The sequence below is a fragment of the Ruditapes philippinarum genome, unplaced genomic scaffold (assembly GCF_026571515.1).
Source record: "Ruditapes philippinarum isolate M1 unplaced genomic scaffold, ASM2657151v2 ctg1931_1_1_1_1, whole genome shotgun sequence".
NCBI classification, from domain to species: domain Eukaryota; kingdom Metazoa; phylum Mollusca; class Bivalvia; order Venerida; family Veneridae; genus Ruditapes; species Ruditapes philippinarum.
Window position 1 is genome coordinate 30,241 of NW_026865585.1, and position 20,965 is coordinate 51,205.

Consider the following 20,965-nt stretch of genomic DNA (forward strand, 5'->3'; position numbering starts at 1 on the left):
TTACTCGTTGCCATCCCTTCTGGTTATTCAGTTGATACTTATTTCAAATGCACAACCAATGAAGTTGGTATATATATAAAGGTTATTGACAGTTGATATCTTTCTCTAAACATTGATCAGAGGCTCACATAATATTATTTTATACAATTTTGTCAATAAATGCATTATAAAATCTACACTCATAAGATATCCTCTATAATTATTAAATATGTTATTTGACTTAATTGACTGTCAAGCAGAGAAGAGATCAGAATATTATGTCCTGAATCTCGACAATAAAGCAGGTATCCCTTTAAATCCTTATACCTTAAATAGAGAATATTTGTTACCAAGTTCTACGTACTTTTCACACTGCAACCCCTAGGTAAAAACAACAACAGATTAGGAAGAAAAGTGGTAAACGAACAGTTGTCATTTAAAAAAATCTATTCTTTAAAAGAGCAGTTAAATTAAATAGCACTTACTTCAAGCAATATAATCAGACAGAACTTTGAAATGTTATCACACGATCGTGATGTATTTGTTATCGCAATTTAAAGTTATCCTATTTAATTTTGAGATCACTGTTAAATTAATCCATGGTTTACAAAAGTAACTCTTGTATTCCAGTTTAATTTCATATTTTCCAAAGTCAACAACTATACAGTTTTGAAGGACGTAGACTAACAAACGTGATTAGGAAACACATTATGACAAAAATAATAAATACAAAGGTATATCGTAACAATTGTATGTGATTAAAATGTAATATGATTATTCCTCCCTTTGTCTAAAGCTATAACAAGTGAAAACATATCCCCAACAATACTAGTATATTGTCTTTATGATTGATTTATGGATTTCACATGAACGACCAACGGGTAAATAATCTTAACTTATACTTTTCTGCCATGTCAGAGGTGGGCTATTCATTTCTAAAAATTTTAAATCTGCCAAAATATAAAACATAAATGTGACATAGAGGCCCGTACATTTAATCTTTTAGATCACTTAATATCGTTCAGCTCGACATTATTGCTGTGTGTGCATGTTTATGGTGTTGAAGTTCATTCCAATTGCTCCTTTTTTCTGGATGGGTGGTTCCAATATGTTCTTACATGAGTACTGTTCAATCATCCTTAGGGTTTTTGTTCTTTTTTTAATTTGTCTTGTGAAGATTTATCTGTGATATGCAGGCTTCATAACATCAGATCTTCTTTCAAATTCCATTTTGTTTCGTTCCGCTCATTGTTTTTTCGTTTTGGGAAAGAACATACATGCATTCTTTTACTTGGGGACCATATACGCCGCTTTTCATGGAATGGCACGAAAGTACTACATTGAAAGTACCATGATAACGGCCATATGATCACATGCGAATGTTTTGAAACTAAAATTTTTTCTATTTCCACGTTTAAATATAGAATTCTGCTTTAGCCAGTGCTAGGGGCGTAGACGGTTGCTAGAACGTTCCAGTACAGTTAATGAACATGCTGAATCAAACCGAGCCTGCAATATTTTCAATTTTGTTGTTAATGGTGTTCTTTGGGGATTTTGGTTTTCCCTATTTTAATACATAACGTAACGTGAATGATGTCAAGGATATAACGGGGACTGTGGACAAACAGCTAGTTGCCAAAAGAGATAAAATGGTGTTTTTTTGTCGTCCAGAGGCCGTCTTATATCAGTTTGATATATTGTAAAATTTACAGGAAAAAACTGCATCTAAGTAGAATTCATCTTAATTGATCATTCCAAATTTTTAAAATTAATCTTATCGGCTATGAAAAATTATGAAAATGGTTCCTCTTAAATAATATATACGGCTTATTCTTAGTTAGTCAAAAAGAATTGAGAAAACAAACTTTTTTATGCTTCTCAAAGTTTTGAGTTCTTCCAAATTCTAGTTCAGTTTCCCAGTTTTATAAGTTCTGTTTAACTATGTTTCCTCCTACGAATTATTTTACACTGCTTTTAAAACTTATAATTGAGTCATAAATTTTGTCACAAGTAACGAGACCACCAATGACGTTGACAACCCCGTTAAAGATGAGAATAATAAGCAAGGCCAGGCAACATTAACCGAACGCAGCTCCCGAAACAACTAAACCACAACAGAAGGTCACCCTGAAGGCACCGAACCAAAAACAGAAAAGGATAAATGGGCAGCGATGGAGGGAAGGAACACGTAATAAGTGAAATAATAAGAATTTAAAGAGCTTATACGAGCATAAAAGGGAGAAAGTGTGACGAAAGAAAAAGGGGAGGCACAGAATTGGGCATACGGTGAATAGAAAGGAAACTCATGCGCGTGAAAATATCAAGAAACATCTTAAACGAATTTATCCGGTACTCACAGTTATTTCAAATAAGTGATTTATATGTTCAATCGGTATAAAGTCTATAATTTTTAAATATATTTTGCATATCAATGAAATATACCGCACGATATTGCAGTTTAAAGATTGGATGTCTAAGTTAGAACAACAAATTGTATATTGTTATTTGTGAATGCAAATTACAATTCGGAAATGGTCCAACATGCACAACATGCATTATGCAGTTCATTTCAATAACAAAGAATCGGAGGATACTTTTATTTGGAAGTATCAACACTTATTTATTTATTGAGAAGCTCCTGTGACAATAATTCTTGCTGCTGTTTCACTCGCTTGATACTACCCCGTAAGTAACTACATCATTACCAATACAGCAAAAACATGATATATTCTTTCCTGTCTTTTTTATATGTAAGATGAAATGACTGCATTTAAGCGACAGTGTTTGCAGTCAGAACCAGGCAAATTACAAGGTTAATATAACAAGTACTTTAACTCCAAACATGTTTGGCGGTGTGTATGTATCTAATTCATTCCATGAAAAGCGGAGTATGGTCCCCAAGTAATAAAAGATGTGTGCCTTAAACGAGAAAACAATGGGCGGAACAAAACAAAATGGAGTTTTGAAAGGGGATCAGAGGTTACGAAGCCTGTATATCACAGATAAGACATCAAAAGACAAAGTTAGCAAGCAGGTCACATATCTTATTCCCCTTAAAGTATATATAAAAACAAAAGGACAATACAAGACTTTAGTACAGACTAAAGAAGACACTTTTTGAATACCTTTGCGGGGGTATTAACGTATCAATCAGTAAAGTATCACACATAATTTGATATTATATTTTGATAAAACAAGGTAATGTTACGCGTATTGATTTCTTGTTAACAAAAGTAAATCGTTTTGAATAATAAAGAATTCCTATTTATGTCACTATTAGGTTGTTTTTTTTTTTTTAATTAAAATACAATAAGAAAAATTAATGTCAAACGGACAAACAGTCCGCTCAAATGTTCTTATACCTTGAAATTTAAGCTTTAATAGAAAAACACGCTATAATAATTAACCTTAAAGAATGACATACGGTTATAATACGAATAATTATGACAATTTATTGGCACAGAAAAAAAACTTTTATCAGATATCTTCACATGTCAAATATTTGTATAATTCAGTGAAGACCAGTGTCGGCTAAAGATCTTCGATACACCTTTTGTAGTGGTGAAAAAGTTTCGGTAACAGGAACTCATTTTGGAGGAGTAGGACAACTCCATAATTCTTTTAAACCCTTTTCTAAAAGTACATGTAATGTTTCATAGTAAGCAACCGACGCATACAATATCACAACAATCGATATCCAAACGAACAGAACAATTATAGTTGTTATGATATGGGAGACAAATCAGTTATATTTACATGTGAACATACGTATGAATTACTGTTACCGGGCTTTATATGCAGCCCCTTTGACAATTATGTACGCGTATATGATATTTTCTGAATATACATACAAACCGTACTATTGGTTGGTTAAAACAATATTCATTTCTTCATCGATATTTAAAGACAAAATTATAGTATATACATTGCAATTAGAATTGAGTAGAAAGCTTAAAGCTGATATGTAATGTTCTTCTTTAATATTGGTCGCCATATCTTTTAACACAAAAGAACGGTGTCAGAAGAAAAGGAAACTCACAGTGGATAAAACGATTATAACTTATTTCAAGGAGTTAAAATCGATATGTCAAACTGTATTGATTCTGTGAGACAGGTGTAAAGTGACATTATCTTCCTTTTTTTTCGCCCCCAAGTTAAGTTAAATTATATAATTGTTTCAAAATATCTACTATTATTTTGGTGATTGAACAATGCGTTATGATTAAAATGACTTGAACTACCTTATTTTTAAAAGGACTGTCCTGCACTTTTTTTTGATAAAAAGAACGTTACCATTCATTCGAAACGATATTTATATAATTTTCCGTGGGTCAGGTGGATTATTTATTATTTTTGCATAGTAAACATTATTTGAACACAATTATTTACAGAAGTAAAGTAATTTTGACTTTAACCTGTACAATTACTATTTATTTACACTTTGATAGGCATAATGTCACTTTAAAAAAGGTATTGAGTTACATAACGGATTAAAATCTAGAACGAATTGAGACTTTGCCGAAACAATCAAACGCTTTAAAGGACACGACAGTTTTTGTTTGTGCGATTGATCCAAAACCAAATTTAACAATCGAGATGTTATCATATAAATAGTGTACGAAAACACTAAATATATTATCACGAGGAAATACTTTAAACTCAGGCGTCTGCCTCTTACTCATGGCGACGTCAGTGCACGAAAAAATGCAAAATAGCATAAAACATTTATTATATTAATATAAGCAATAACGTAATGCACAAGTAATATACATGTATTTAGTAAATAAATAAAAAAAAACAAGAAAAATTAAGTCATTTTAATTTTGAATTTATATGAAATAAATAGTTATAATTTAAGAAATAAAACAAGAGAGTAAAAGAAATCACTAACTTGTAACAACAAGAAATACAAGTTCTTCTAGTCCACATTAACTTGTAACTAACCAATGTTGTAACTTTTCTAGTCTGCATACACTAATAACTAATGTTTATGTTTTTCGCCTAAATACTAAAATCTTTCTCCAAATGATTTTCAAATTACTCACAGATATATTACTAATGTGTAATGTTATTTTATTGTTTAAAATATATGAGATATTTATATTAATGATATGTGTTATTGTTTAAGCTTCCCTCGACAGCTGTTAACAAGTTTTATTGTTTTTCATTGTTCAGTTATGTTGACGATGATGTTAATTGATAATGTCATAATGACTTAACCTGCTTTTATTTTAAAATATGAAAAATGGAAAAAATATCCTAAAAAAATGAGTTGCCTGTTTGTACGTGAGGACCTTTATTTGTCACTATGTGACACCTTGACGTATAATTATGTCTTTATTTTTTTAGGTTTATTCGTTGAAAAAGAAGTAAAGACTTTAGTACAGACTAAAGAAGACACTTTTTGAATACCTTTGCGGGGGTATTAACGTATCAACCAGTAAAGTATCACACATAATTTGATATTATATTTTGATAAAACAAGGTAATGTTACGCGTATTGATTTCTTGTTAACAAAAGTAAATCGTTTTGAATAATAAAGAATTCCTATTTATGTCACTATTAGGTTGTTTTTTTTTTTAATTAAAATACAATAAGAAAAATTAATGTCAAACGGACAAACAGTCCGCTCAAATGTTCTTATACCTTGAAATTTAAGCTTTAATAGAAAAACACGCTATAATAATTAACCTTAAAGAATGACATACGGTTATAATACGAATGATTATGACAATTTATTGGCACAGAAAAAAAACTTTTATCAGATATCTTCACATGTCAAATATTTGTATAATTCAGTGAAGACCAGTGTCGGCTAAAGATCTTCGATACACCTTTTGTAGTGGTGAAAAAGTTTCGGTAACAGGAACTCATTTTGGAGGAGTAGGACAACTCCATAATTCTTTTAAACCCTTTTCTAAAAGTACATGTAATGTTTCATAGTAAGCAACCGACGCATACAATATCACAACAATCGATATCCAAACGAACAGAACAATTATAGTTGTTATGATATGGGAGACAAATCAGTTATATTTACATGTGAACATACGTATGAATTACTGTTACCGGGCTTTATATGCAGCCCCTTTGACAATTATGTACGCGTATATGATATTTTCTGAATATACATACAAACCGTACTATTGGTTGGTTAAAACAATATTCATTTCTTCATCGATATTTAAAGACAAAATTATAGTATATACATTGCAATTAGAATTGAGTAGAAAGCTTAAAGCTGATATGTAATGTTCTTCTTTAATATTGGTCGCCATATCTTTTAACACAAAAAGAACGGTGTCAGAAGAAAGGAAACTCACAGTGGATAAAACGATTATAACTTATTTCAAGGAGTTAAAATCGATATGTCAAACTGTATTGATTCTGTGAGACAGGTGTAAAGTGACATTATCTTCCTTTTTTTTCGCCCCCAAGTTAAGTTAAATTATATAATTGTTTCAAAATATCTACTATTATTTTGGTGATTGAACAATGCGTTATGATTAAAATGACTTGAACTACCTTATTTTTAAAAGGACTGTCCTGCACTTTTTTTGATAAAAAGAACGTTACCATTCATTCGAAACGATATTTATATAATTTTCCGTGGGTCAGGTGGATTATTTATTATTTTTGCATAGTAAACATTATTTGAACACAATTATTTACAGAAGTAAAGTAATTTTGACTTTAACCTGTACAATTACTATTTATTTACACTTTGATAGGCATAATGTCACTTTAAAAAAGGTATTGAGTTACATAACGGATTAAAATCTAGAACGAATTGAGACTTGCCGAAACAATCAAACGCTTTAAAGGACACGACAGTTTTTGTTTGTACGATTGATCCAAAACCAAATTTAACAATCGAGATGTTATCATATAAATAGTGTACGAAAACACTAAATATATTATCACGAGGAAATACTTTAAACTCAGGCGTCTGCCTCTTACTCATGGCGATGTCAGAGCACGAAAAAATGCAAAATAGCATAAAACATTTATTATATTAATATAAGCAATAACGTAATGCACAAGTAATATACATGTATTTAGTAAATAAATAAAAAAAAACAAGAAAAATTAAGTCATTTTAATTTTGAATTTATATGAAATAAATAGTTATAATTTAAGAAATAAAACAAGAGAGTAAAAGAAATCACTAACTTGTAACAACAAGAAATACAAGTTCTTCTAGTCCACATTAACTTGTAACTAACCAATGTTGTAACTTTTCTAGTCTGCATACACTAATAACTAATGTTTATGTTTTTCGCCTAAATACTAAAATCTTTCTCCAAATGATTTTCAAATTACTCACAGATATATTACTAATGTGTAATGTTATTTTATTGTTTAAAATATATGAGATATTTATATTAATGATATGTGTTATTGTTTAAGCTTCCCTCGACAGCTGTTAACAAGTTTTATTGTTTTTCATTGTTCAGTTATGTTGACGATGATGTTAATTGATAATGTCATAATGACTTAACCTGCTTTTATTTAAAATATGAAAAATGGAAAAATATCCTAAAAAAATGAGTTGCCTGTTTGTACGTGAGGACCTTTATTTGTCACTATGTGACACCTTGACGTATAATTATGTCTTTATTTTTTTAGGTTTATTCGTTGAAAAAGAAGTAAAGACTTTAGTACAGACTAAAGAAGACACTTTTTGAATACCTTTGCGGGGGTATTAACGTATCAACCAGTAAAGTATCACACATAATTTGATATTATATTTTGATAAAACAAGGTAATGTTACGCGTATTGATTTCTTGTTAACAAAAGTAAATCGTTTTGAATAATAAAGAATTCCTATTTATGTCACTATTAGGTTGTTTTTTTTTTAAATTAAAATACAATAAGAAAAATTAATGTCAAACGGACAAACAGTCCGCTCAAATGTTCTTATACCTTGAAATTTAAGCTTTAATAGAAAAACACGCTGTAATAATTAACCTTAAAGAATGACATACGGTTATAATACGAATAATTATGACAATTTATTGGCACAGAAAAAAAACTTTTATCAGATATCTTCACATGTCAAATATTTGTATAATTCAGTGAAGACCAGTGTCGGCTAAAGATCTTCGATACACCTTTTGTAGTGGTGAAAAAGTTTCGGTAACAGGAACTCATTTTGGAGGAGTAGGACAACTCCATAATTCTTTTAAACCCTTTTCTAAAAGTACATGTAATGTTTCATAGTAAGCAACCGACGCATACAATATCACAACAATCGATATCCAAACGAACAGAACAATTATAGTTGTTATGATATGGGAGACAAATCAGTTATATTTACATGTGAACATACGTATGAATTACTGTTACGCGGCTTTATATGCAGCCCCTTTGACAATTATGTACGCGTATATGATATTTTCTGAATATACATACAAACCGTACTATTGGTTGGTTAAAACAATATTCATTTCTTCATCGATATTTAAAGACAAAATTATAGTATATACATTGCAATTAGAATTGAGTAGAAAGCTTAAAGCTGATATGTAATGTTCTTCTTTAATATTGGTCGCCATATCTTTTAACACAAAAGAACGGTGTCAGAAGAAAAGGAAACTCACAGTGGATAAAACGATTATAACTTATTTCAAGGAGTTAAAATCGATATGTCAAACTGTATTGATTCTGTGAGACAGGTGTAAAGTGACATTATCTTCCTTTTTTTTCGCCCCCAAGTTAAGTTAAATTATATAATTGTTTCAAAATATCTACTATTATTTTGGTGATTGAACAATGCGTTATGATTAAAATGACTTGAACTACCTTATTTTTAAAAGGACTGTCCTGCACTTTTTTTGATAAAAAGAACGTTACCATTCATTCGAAACGATATTTATATAATTTTCCGTGGGTCAGGTGGATTATTTATTATTTTTGCATAGTAAACATTATTTGAACACAATTATTTACAGAAGTAAAGTAATTTTGACTTTAACCTGTACAATTACTATTTATTTACACTTTGATAGGCATAATGTCACTTTAAAAAAGGTATTGAGTTACATAACGGATTAAAATCTAGAACGAATTGAGACTTTGCCGAAACAATCAAACGCTTTAAAGGACACGACAGTTTTTGTTTGTACGATTGATCCAAAACCAAATTTAACAATCGAGATGTTATCATATAAATAGTGTACGAAAACACTAAATATATTATCACGAGGAAATACTTTAAACTCAGGCGTCTGCCTCTTACTCATGGCGATGTCAGTGCACGAAAAAATGCAAAATAGCATAAAACATTTATTATATTAATATAAGCAATAACGTAATGCACAAGTAATATACATGTATTTAGTAAATAAATAAAAAAAAACAAGAAAAATTAAGTCATTTTAATTTTGAATTTATATGAAATAAATAGTTATAATTTAAGAAATAAAACAAGAGAGTAAAAGAAATCACTAACTTGTAACAACAAGAAATACAAGTTCTTCTAGTCCACATTAACTTGTAACTAACCAATGTTGTAACTTTTCTAGTCTGCATACACTAATAACTAATGTTTATGTTTTTCGCCTAAATACTAAAATCTTTCTCCAAATGATTTTCAAATTACTCACAGATATATTACGAATGTGTAATGTTATTTTATTGTTTAAAATATATGAGATATTTATATTAATGATATGTGTTATTGTTTAAGCTTCCCTCGACAGCTGTTAACAAGTTTTATTGTTTTTCATTGTTCAGTTATGTTGACGATGATGTTAATTGATAATGTCATAATGACTTAACCTGCTTTTATTTAAAATATGAAAAATGGAAAAATATCCTAAAAAAATGAGTTGCCTGTTTGTACGTGAGGACCTTTATTTGTCACTATGTGACACTTTGACGTATAATTATGTCTTTATTTTTTTAGGTTTATTCGTTGAAAAAGAAGTAAAGTATCGACGAATAATGCTCTCCTTATAGCATTTCTTTCATAGCCGTATACGACGTAAATTAACTAAAGAGGCAAGCCTTTCTCATAACTTACCACTTATTACATCAAATTAAAAAAAATACTTGAATGTTCTTATCAATATTTATCTGCATAAATTTTAACCCAATGACACTTATGTGAAAATAAAACAAAATTCTTAAGATTAAAGGTCTCAAGTGTTTACAAGATATGAGATATATTTTAAATGAAGTACAACATAAAGTTATTTTCTGAAATGATGTAAACATAGAGACCTACTTTAGATAGTTTATATACATGTATCAGCCAAAATATGCCATTTGAGGGTATCCATGGAAGAAAACTGTATATGACAAAAACGTATAGACTTTAAATAAATATGTGAGAGATTCTTAAAGCTTAAAGGTGTAAAGACATCATAAATATGAAACGTTCAGTTGAATCGTAAGAAGATAACTACTTTAGATTTGCATACGAAATCAACATGTTAAGATTATTCATTCACATTATATACACAGCATGGTGTACGCACATGTATATCATATGCGTATAAACAATCCAAAATGACAATCAACTTACGTCCATGTACAAAAAGATCAATTCAAAGCGGATTGGGTCACAGACATTATAGTATAGTTAAATGTATGCACACTGCTAGTAAAAAGAGAGCAAATAAATGTCGTCAAAACAGAAAAAAGTGAAACTATTTGCTCTGTTTGTAGAGCTTAAGCAAAATCCATATACATTTATATAATATACAATGCATGTATATGATATGGTTAAGATTGAACGAAATTATGTTTACGGTAATAATTGAACAATGCAATTTCGATATTTTTCTATTTGAATGAAACAAAAATGTCCCTTACAACACAAAATAAACATTACGAGCCTTACATAAAACTAATTAGTAACCTTCTTATCAGACACATTCGGAATAACAAAGGAAAAGTAGTTTTGTAGGTTACATAAAAAAAATTCGTGTGAGCACATCTGCGGCTAAAATTCACCATTTTCGTGTTTTAATTCGGCTTAAATCGGGGTAAGAATGTATTGACGGTAGCTTGCAACATCAATTTTGTCCATGAACAGAATCAACTAAACCGAAAAGGCAACATTTCCAATTCTTTTCCGTTTTGGGCAATTTATTGGATTCCTATTTGCTCTATTTATTGGCGTCCGCGCCGAAGCGCGGCGCTCTTATGGAATGAGATCAGATTTTGTGAAAGGGCGACAGCAACTTCTCGAGCCTTTTAGTCGGTCATAATAAAAGCCGAAAATTCCGATCGGTATGAGGGTGCTTGATTATTAAATAAGAATGAAATGTCGCGATATGTTACAATGAATGTTCGCAAAACAAATGAAATAACCTTTTCCGTCAATAAATCGCGCTCTTCGGGATTTTTTATTTATCATTTTGTAGTACACAGTCGGTTATCATGTCATGGTATGTTATTGTTGTACATGTATCATAGAATGATCAGTTGATGACCTAAATATTCCAAAAACCTATTTATAGATATATCTTTTTATCACTCCTATCGGTAAATGCCGGTCTCTCCCGGTCTATTTTGACCAGGATTTACTAGTGACCGGCGAATAGTACCACACGTTTATTGTCCGGTCTCTCCCGGTTTTGGAGTAGATGTTTGATATCGTTACAATTAGAAACGCCAAAAACAACAATAGCATGTTTCATTTTATCTATATGAGATAAAAACAATAAATATGTACACGGATTTATATGTAATATAAATCCGTGATATGTACAATAATTGAGAAAAAGGTACATTTTTTATGGTATTAAAATGACATTATCAACTTTGAAACATTTTATTTAATTATTCAATTTGTTATCCGTGTTTAGTAAAGATGCCGAGGAATTATTCAAAGTTACAAATTAGATTTTATGAATTATTCAATTGATCGATAATTTAAAAAATGATAAAGAAAAATACAATGTACATGTACATGGTTTAAGAATAAACAATATTATATATTGAAAGATAAACCATAATTTACTGACCTTTTCCAGTTAAGCTTTGACTTATAATCGTCGGTCAATATAAAATTTATTTTACAATTTTAATAAAAAAGATTAGTAAAAACTCAGTATTAAAATAGCACATAAAACACAAAAAAGAATAAAAGAAAACAATATTCATAAAATTTGTATTTTTTTTTAAATTAAAATTAATAGATATTACAATTATTGTATAATAAACAATTATGCTCAACATGATCAACATTGTTATATAACCAGTGTCATATTTTTACTAACTTAAAGTGTGAACAGATACCTTAAGGGGGTCTTCGCTAATAGCGATAACATGTACATAATAAGGGACAAATGTGTGGTACGTGTTGATCATGCGTTACACATATGGATTATAAATGATTGCATACATGTATATCCGTTGCTATTAATAACCACGATCATAAAGAAATAACAAGTAATATTCTAATCTCTAGCATGCCAATCAAAGTTCATATTGAACAATGTCTTTCGTCCGCTCATTCATAAGTGGTATACATTTCTGGTAGTTTATAAGAATATCTTGTCATCATATGTGTACTTGTTCATCTTCACTTGCTGCATTTCTTGCTTGGACGCCCTTTGATGCTTTGCATCAATGCTTTTCTTGTTACTTAATGGTATAGCGTTTGTAAATTGTGCTGTAAAATGCCGGTTTAGTCTATTTATAGGCTCCCGCGTAAATTCAATTATTAAATACTTTACTTTGGCAATCAGTATATGAAACAAGCTCGTGGTAAACAGTAATATGTCAGAATGAGAAAATCAAGACAGATTATTTAGTTAGCTGAATTAAATGGGGATTCACTGCATAATATTTCCGTATAACAAAATAAGAAGACAAATGTTTGAACTCCTCAAGAAAGTGTGCATAAACTTTAAGTCATTTACATTTTATTTCAATTTTGAAACACGGGCATGCAATTTTCGTTTGCATTTAGTGGCTAATAAGTTGAAATATATCATCAGTACACTAAGTGGCATTCAACAGGTCCTGAACTTCAGACTCCTTATTTATGAGTCCACCTACCAATGAGCCACAGCTTGTCCTTGAAATAGCTAGGGTACTCATACTCTTTTAAATATATTTTTTTATCAGTTCACGAGCAGAAATAAAATATTTCGGGAAAAAATGATTCATTCGAACAAATGTTTGAAACTAGACTTGTTTTTAGTTTTGAGTTTTTTTTTGTTCAATTACACTATCACTTCTTAACTTAAAATAACTGTTTAGTGATTCGTTTGAATCTTGCTATTTCCGCTAATTTAAGACTAGTTTGCAATTTCAAATCGGTTAACCGCTTGTCATAAAAGAACACACTTTGAGATCAGTTTACAGTCTAAGTGACGTTACCCCTTGGAATTTTTATCGCATTCAAATAAACACGCCACATCCAGGGAGTCGTGTACATTGCTCAAATTAATCAGAAGTACAACTCATTATTGTGTACTGAACACTGAAGGCAAAGTCTGCTCGCATAGCTCAATAAGAAGAGCATCGGACAAATAAAGGGTCGCTTGTTGTGTCCTCGGGCGAGGCAAATTTTCTTGTGACAATTTATTGGGGACATTTAGTCTGACGGGCATTTGTCTCAGGAATCAGGTGAGGTTATTTATCGGTCAGTTGAGAAGAAATTGGAAGAAGATATCAAGAAAAGTCGGCTGGGCGGATCAACCTCCGTGGTATGAGCAAAATTTGTAACCATAGGCTTAAACGTTAGAAGAACAAACAAACTGAACTCAAACTGTCAATTAAGTTGTCAGAAAAAAAAATAAAAAGTAAATTAATGCTACTATAATCGATAACATTTCTAATCACATGGAAGCGATAACAACCTTTTCTTCAAGTTCACTTAGTACATAAACTTGTTAAGAGCATACAATAACATATAAAGGTTATAAACATGTAGATAAATAACAATTACCACATCTATTCACTATGAACTGTGTCTCAATTTCGCGCACTCATCTTTTAATTACATCTTTATATGTTCAGATTAGAAGCGATGTACATATAACAATATAGAAAGGTTAAATATGCTGAATGTCAGTGACCATCTACCACATCATAGTAACCACTTTCACCTTGTTGCAATGGAAGTTGCTCCCGAAGACGTTTTTTCATCAATTCTATTTGCTCATTTATCGGCTTTGCAGCATCTACCTGGACTAGATGCTGTTCTAACATGTTTTTATGAATTTCCAAGTCACTGTTTCTAAAACAATGTTTTCCCATTCTTGATACTTTATCAACTACCGCAAATGTATCATCAACCATGTCTTTCTTTTTCTCAGGCGAGCATCTTATATTTTCTAATTTAACAATCCTTCCTTTACACATTTTGACTATTTCCTTTAGTTTACCAGTCTGGTAGAATTTCTGAAAATCCGCATCAGACCTGAACCTAGCTGCATTCGTTATTACAATAATTGCGTGATTCATGACCTGCTGTCCAAAGATAAGACGAAGCATGTCAACAGTTTGCATTATTCGTTCGTCCGTCTGTGCGTCTGCTTTAAACACAATTAAAAAAGCGTGAGGTTCTTGACACTCTGTAACTGCATTTTGTATTTCCAATGCACGCTCTGCAAGGACACTGTTTGGCTCAAACATTCCTGGAGAATCCACCAGCCAAACATTAACTGACCCCATATGGATAAAGCAGGTTTCACATCGAGCGGTGCGTGCTCTATTCGCTCCGATAAATATTTCTTTTTCAAGAATTGTGTTGCATGTTAAGCTTTTCCCGTTTCCATTTTCCCCAACAACTATAAGTTTTCTTGTGTATCTATCCATTTGAAAATCTACAAAAATGTGTATATCTTTTGACTAAAACAAATGTCAAATGTTGTGTCTGAATCGATACTTTTATAAATAAAATGAATATTAAATATAATTCGAATGTGTATACGAGTGCATGTTATTAGCAAAGTAAAATTAAAATAACTTTATGCACCAAATTAAAAATATTGTAGTAAGATTAATATTTAAAAATTAAATTAGATTTTTTAAAGAACAATTTAATATTAATAAATTGAATTTTACCAAACAATCCAAACGATTTTTTTCAAAAACAACTGTGACTGTCTGATCTTATATCTGTGTCCAAGTGAATTAAGTACATTTTTCTGATATATTCCTTGATACTAAATATATTCTGCCAAATTTAACCTTTATCACAACGTAAACAAAACTTGCCATAAAAGACATTTCATTTTATTTATTCTTTAAGATTAACGTAATTTATGTTTATCAGCAAATATAATAAAAATGAAGGACTTTAATATAAATTTCAATTTAGCTTACCTCATTGATATGAAGTATCTTGTGTGTTTTTGTGAAGAGGGATGTGTTATCCTACTTTTGAATATTTGAAACCATAAATAAAAATACAAAAGCAGATGTTCAATACATGATCAGGCAATGTGTTGATATTTTTTTTAAACTTTACTACAACAATCAATACCGCTACATATGTGCTACACAATTAAACTAATATATGTTGATTAAAAGTATCGGCGAGTCTTAAAGGTAAAAACGCAGTTAAGCAATAAAATAATTTATGTTGAATTTAAATATACTTCTCAATATGTTTTTATGAAGATACATACGAAGTATATCAAGGAAGAATTACGAGTATTATGTGGGGAAACAAAGTAAACTGTTTTACCAAGGTTTCTTTTATTCAATTGGTGCACAAAAATGGAAGAATTGACAAGAGTCAATCAAGAAATTTTGTTCTTAATAGAATCAAAATCTAATTGCATATGCCAAAACAAGCAAAAAAACAATGTACGTTAAATTCAATTATACTTATCACTATGTTTAAAAAAAAGCTTTCTTATATTTTGCTATACAACATGATATGTATTACTTTTTGCGTTTCTTTTACTATACTGATTTTATATATTGTTGGTTTTCATATCTAATGAGGAAATAAATCCTTTCACAAAGGCATATGCTTAAGCAGTGCTTCGAGAAAAACTCAAGTGATTAATACGGAGACGTTACTGACTGAAAAACAGAGTGGTAAAGGTATAATAATGTAATATAAGTCACTTGTAAGGAAACAACTAGCATTATTTTATATAATTAATCAATAATTTAATGCTTATGTCCACGTACATTGATAAGCATGGTACCTATACAACCTGACTTTTTGTGATATCTCTAAATACAAATACAAAATGTATTTGTTATTATAATAATTTCTTATTACTATTTGTATGGGATAAAGTGCAGAGCCGGCAAATTCTAGGGTATTACTCTAGCATACGCCGTAGCATGTTTCTTTGGCAAAATAATTATTTGATTTCGTAAGAGAAATCCGATTTGAAAGGTCTAACTTTTCAACTTGTATTTACTATTGCAGAGTATAATGTTTTACAATAAATTTAGTTGACTTGAAAATGAATAATGAAATATGATTCAAACCATTATTTTAATTTTGTACAATAGGTAAAGGTTCAATTTAAGGAATTTGGTTCTTTCGCCGTCTTATATAAAAGGAAATGTTAACTCAATAATAAATTTTATTGGTTTGAGTACAACGTATATGTATTTAGATCCTTTTTAAAATTTAGTTTAATGTAATGTTCCTTATTTCAACGATCAACAAATGAATGATTTTATGCCAGATAGAAGATTAATCTAGTCTGAACATAGAAAGTGTTGACCATGACATGAAGGGACCTCAAACCCATCAATATAGTATAAAGGCAAGTTATGAAGATACATACTAATCAAGTGTATTAAATAAGGGAAAATATGATTATGTGGGGAAACAAAGTAATTTATTTTCACAAAGGTTTCTTTAACTCAATTGGTGCACAAAAATGTAAAAATTGACAAGAGTCAATCAAGAAATTGTGCTCTTATCTGAATCAAAATCTAATTACATATGCCATAAATTTCAATGCATTGCATCGCTTTTCATTTATAGATCAGTTTGCACATTCGCACATGTTTTTTTTTTTTTTTCTGGAAAACCCGAAGTGAGCGAATGATATGAAAGTATGCTCGAGAATAACATCAGATAGTGCACAAATATCGGACGACAGGTAAAGGGCAATTGATCATTAACGTTCATCATGAAGTGAGCACTATATGTTCACTTTAGCCAAAAGGCTAGTTGTTTTGTTAGCTTCAAATATTGCTTATTAGGCTCCGGTCCACGTGTGCCATTGGTGGTCTAAGGTTTATTTCCGACATTGTTGTTGGAATATAGCTTTCACATGATGTAGACATTGTTTAAGCCTTTAAACAGGCATTGTGGTATCATCAAACTTGAAATTTTTACATGGTAGAACTGGAAAACAGAGACGCATTGGTGTAGCAAGCAAGGTCATCACTGCTCCGCCAAACCCAGCAAATTTGTCTGTTAAGACATATTAAGAGTGTTCTATTTCTATTCAATAACGTGGTGACCGAAAAAATCTCAGGTCGGTATAAACAGGCGATTATGATAGATTTTAATGAAAATTCCAGACAAAGCTTAACGGGTCACTTTTTTAAATAAGTTGCTCTCAGTTTATCTCCCTTTAAAAACATGAGATCGGTAACACATTAACCATTGTGTATATACAAGGGGTTGTTTTATTAGTAATGTGTATAAAGAAAATGCAATAATAGACATTCTTGTGCTGATGATACGTTTGGAAATTCAGACCTACTACCATGTTTAATTTTGTTCCCAATTTTTCTGACTTGTTCAAAATAGTAAACCTTTGTTTAACCACCAGTAACAGTGTTTGCAAATTGTCTTTGATTAGGTTCGGAGCATTTAAACAATTCCTAAGCGGTTTGTACTCGTACCCTTAGTTTGGTCATCTGTCAATAAATGTGAAATTCATCCTCCATAAATGATTTGCACTTTCAAATTACGCTTTAAAATAAAATGAGCCGGCAAAAGCGATATGCAAACAGATTTGGCAATATCACGAATTCTCTACTTTTCATCATTTTTAATAATTTCTTTGACTTTTCTGACGTTTACTTTTGACAGAAAGTCAGACATTCTGTCTCCACAAACGAACTGTCTCACGAATAGTGTTTATCACACACACAATCTTTCCCCACTTCAGTACAGATCTGCATTACCGAATGACCGGGTTTTGATCGAACAATACTATATTCAGTTCTTATTTCTTTAAAATTCCAAATCAGTTTCTCACCCATTGTTATAACACTTGTCAACGACTGGCTCTATTAAAATTGCAAAATTGCGATTAGCTTACACATGTGATAAGCTGAATGGTAGTGTTTAAACTGTTGGAAAAATATTTAATAGAGCAATTCTGCATATCATCCACGAAATCTTGCAAAGTGTCATCTCGTTGCGGTAAAATACCGATTAATAGTGAAAAATCTTCGTAAAGGTATATGACTCACATGGCACATTTTCTTCTTGTATTTTCTGAAATGTTATCTGTTGTAATAGGCCTATCTGTGAAACGTTTCCGACGTTTTTGGACAAACAATATTTCATCAAAATGCAAAATTAATTTAACAGAATATAATTATATCTTTCTTGTGTCAAAGGACTTAACGTAGCTTTAATCAAACAAGGAACATTAAAAATCAACAACATACCTGATAGACTCACCAGAATAAAAAAAATATGACCCATTTTCGTAAACAAATTTCATCTCATATGCCCTTTGCAATTTTTTGTCTGCCTTGGTAAATTTTTATCAAGGTTACAAATGACAAAACCATTCCGATGCAGTATAGAACTTTCGCTTGCACAATGCCTGTGTAATCAAGATCTACACAAAAAAAAGATAAATCTATAATAATCAATTTCATTATTTAAACTTTTCGGTTAGACTTGTCATGTGATACAACACAAGTTTTATGTAAGATATATAGAAATAGTGAAAAACAGAATCCTTAAAGAAAGCCCAACACGGCAAAATTGTAAAATGTTGCACTCGGTTTGATTGAGCCTATTCATGGACGGTAATGGAAATTGCAAGTTACCGTCCACGCTCCCTAGCACCGGCTTAAGCAGAATTCAACATTTAAACGCTAAAATGGTGAAATTTTGAATTTAGAAACAACTGAAGAGATGTATTCATACGGCGGTTATCCTGATTATAATCTCAACCTTTTTTATCAAATTTGTTTTTACTTAACTTAATTCACTTACTCGGGAATTTTACATCTTATCATGGATGAACATACATTTTACATTTATATATTATAGTTTCGTGATTATGTGGAAAAGATTTTTACGTTAGATATACTATTTGGGTTCTCATTTAGGTTCGCACCTGGGCTACCATCTAAATCAACATTTGGGTAAATACTACATCTCTTTTAGTCCTGATTTAGATTTTCTTAAAAAGTATCACATAAGAAACTTATTGTGTTTGTCAGTATTTAGTTGTCGGCAACTCTTTCTTTCCCTCTTGCGCATTAACCTGGCAATAAACTTCAGTTAGTTGAAGGTGGCCAGTATACTGAAAGAAGAAGAAGAAGATCTGGGAGAATTTACATAGGGACATATTCAATCATATAAATATTTGATAACAAACAAATGCTGACCGCTAATGCGTTTTCCATTCCCCAAATATAATGTCCGTCTTATCTTGAATTCAAAACACTTAATTCACATTGCTACCATTTCGGCAACTTAGTTTTAATAGTGAGCTCGATGAGTTAGTCCTAAGGGCCTGCTCCCAAATATTTAAGTGCTTGAAATACAAAGAGACGGTCCCTCTTTTCATCATCTGAACGTGATATATACGTTCAGAAGTATATCTATACAACTGTTTATGAGTAACGCGGGTAACTGTTCAGTTCACGAAGAAGAAAACAAAATTTAAAACAATGGAATACAATTTTAGTGTTATCTGTGAACTCACCACTTGCACTAAGATGGGTGCATTGCCATTTAAAGTCGTGGATAATCGAGTGTGTCAGTTGATTGCTATAAACAACAACATAAACCTATAACATTCTACTTTTGCTAAGCACCATAAGTTAATTTTTATATTATCACAGATATGAAACAGATTTCTTTCCAATTTTTGAAAATTCTGATTCAGCAATATTTTGTGATAGTCCTCTGACGTGAATCCGTGTTGACTAATCCGTTACAACTCGTCTAGGTACCATGGAAAGCATCCACCCCGATGTTTACATGGGGTGTACAATCACATGTCTCTTGTTAAACGGCGACATTGCCGGCTTTTTGTCATACAGTGGCTTTAATTTCTTACATCAGTCTAATCGATATGCCGAATGCTAATATTAGGCAGCATTTGAGAGAAGCAGAGTTATGGAGGGCTTTAGGGATGGTGCAGCAGGTGGCCACCTTCCGCCAGGTTGGTGCGGCGCTTATTGTACTCCACACCGTCATCACCAGAGCCTGGAAGAGATACCGGCTACATGGTACACCCGCCAAGAGGCATGCTGGAGGTCGACAAAGTGTCACAACACCAGCTCAGGATCGGTTTTATTTATTCAGGCACGTCGTGCAAGGTTTTCGACAGCAACTTCTCTTCGAAATGACCTCGTTGTGCTAAATAGAGACACATTGGCAAGTTAGCGATACATAGATGACATCTTAGACAACCAGGTTAGGTTGTATGCTGGAGCAAGCGGCGATCAGTTCATTCTCATGGACGATAATGCTCGCCCCCATAGGACCAGGATGGTCTATGACTACCTAGAGAGGGAGTCTATTAAGCGAATGGACTGGCCAGCTCGCTCACATGACTCAAATCCAATATAACACATCCAGAAACCTAATAAGGAGTTTTCTATTTGAAAGACCCTGTTGTATTATATATAGTTAATTATAACGGTCAATAATTTTTAACCATACAAAGATGCCTCGATAATACGTAGTATATACAATTATCTTAAATCAGAGTAAACAGGAAAAATTAAAGCAAAATGAACAAGACTAGTGGTTGGTATATGAGATCAGATATCTTTAAAAAATACATGTACACTGTATAATAGGACCGCTGTGATGTAAACAATGT